Raw genomic sequence first — 1,799 nt, 5'->3', positions numbered from 1 at the left:
GCGTGCATAGTGTCACCAGTCACCACTGTGTAGTATAACCTTATTTCTTTATACGTAATTTAATATAGTAATGCTGTAATAGCTTAACACAATATGATAATTCCTAATTTTAATCATGTTTGATTATTAATGCTCGGCTAATCTATCTTGATTAATTTCTAGCCTATTTCTATTTTACTAGCTATTTCTATATCTTCCCTATTAATCTGTTGTTACTTAGTACTTGTGATTTATTATTATTTCATATTTGTATAGTATAATTTTTTGAGCTAATTTATGTATTATTGGTTAAAACTTGTTTATTGAATTATTACCGTTTGTAGTTTCTCAAATCCTATTCCTTCGATGCTGCGTTACCGTGTGTAAGGCATCATCCGGTTTTCATTATATTCAAAATACTTACTACATATACCTTTATTCATCCTATATTTGTGAGTATAAACATATCATTTAGTTAATTAATTCCATATGCACGTAGTGCATTGTGTGAGCGACCGCTATTGTGCATTACAAATCTGTTTCTATATGTGAGATATAATAATAATCGTGTAATGTAAGTCGAGACTAATTCATGTATTATAGATTAGAATTTGTACACTATATTATTACTGTTCATAGTTACTTCGTCTTTATTCTCCAAGTCTACAAGCCGCGTCGTTCACGCAAGACACCTACCCAACTCACTTGGCTGGTTTTCATTATGTTCTTATTTGTAAGTATATAAAAAACGTTATTTAATTTATTTAAATCAATATGTATTGAGCTGTATTGTATCAACTATCGCTATTGCGTATTATAGAATTTATTTCCATATGTTGGATACAATAGTTTAACCATATTATATAGGTTAATATAATATAACACTTTCTTATTCTAGTCGTACCTATTATTGTCATTTGGTTAGCCTATCTTAATCATTCTATAACCTCTTTCTTATTAACTGATTTTATTTCTTCTTATCGAAGACTGCTGCGCGAATGTTATAATGCCACTAATCTTCTTGATTTTTTAGTTTCCCTTTTCATTGGACGGCTGTAAATCTATTGTCGAATATCAATCGTTGATTGATATCGTGTTTCTTTTTGTTTGATTGTAATATTGTTGTAAGTTTTAATAGTATTATTTCCTTTCATATATGTCAAGGCAATTGAGGTCAGTTCTTGCATTTTTTTCAGCTGACAGTCGTATTCTATGTTCTACGGAGTGGATCCATAATTTATCTCTGCGGAATTCCTGCATGTACACTTCCTTCTACGATGATTAATTGTGGACTAGGTACTTTTTACTTTCACTGCCTTTAATTATGTTATTGAATTAACACGTTTTATAGAACACAAATAGTAATCTTTCTTTTGTTTTTAGGTTTCCACTACCTGCACTATTCGACAAGCAGTGCCGTACTTACTTTGGTTTAACCACGATTGTTATAATCGTTTAGTACTATTATATTTTGTATTAAGGTAATTGAGGTTAATTCTTCCATTTGTTTCCGATGGCTGTCATACGTTATGTTTTACGAATATGGGCTTATGGCCTGTCTTTGCATATACACTTCCTTTTACAATAGTTAATTGTTCACAAGGTACTTTTCACTTTCACCGTTTTAATCACTTTATTGAATTAATACTTTTTATATTTGAGTAATGTTTAGAAAGTACATAGTAATTTCCTTTTCTTTTTAGGTTTCCATTATCCGCATTATACGACGAGCAGCGCTACACTACATACTACTGCACTGTGTTACCTTCTGAAAACGTTTCGTTTATTGTTTATTTCGGTTATGCGCTAATTTTAACTTA

General features: G+C 30.5%; 1 long non-coding RNA gene across 1 annotated transcript; it reads left to right on the top strand.

The window, feature by feature from the left end:
* The first annotated feature begins 437 nt into the window (after positions 1-437).
* LOC126927900 (uncharacterized) lies at positions 438-1,366 on the top strand. The gene is made up of 3 exons (XR_007716032.1): positions 438-712; positions 1,013-1,103; positions 1,176-1,366. It is a non-coding gene; the product is annotated as an uncharacterized LOC126927900 (long non-coding RNA).
* Positions 1,367-1,799: the final 433 nt, after the last annotated feature.

This window comes from Bombus affinis, unplaced genomic scaffold (genome assembly GCF_024516045.1).
Source record: "Bombus affinis isolate iyBomAffi1 unplaced genomic scaffold, iyBomAffi1.2 ctg00000303.1, whole genome shotgun sequence".
NCBI classification, from domain to species: domain Eukaryota; kingdom Metazoa; phylum Arthropoda; class Insecta; order Hymenoptera; family Apidae; genus Bombus; species Bombus affinis.
This window is presented reverse-complemented; position numbering and strand designations above follow the sequence as displayed.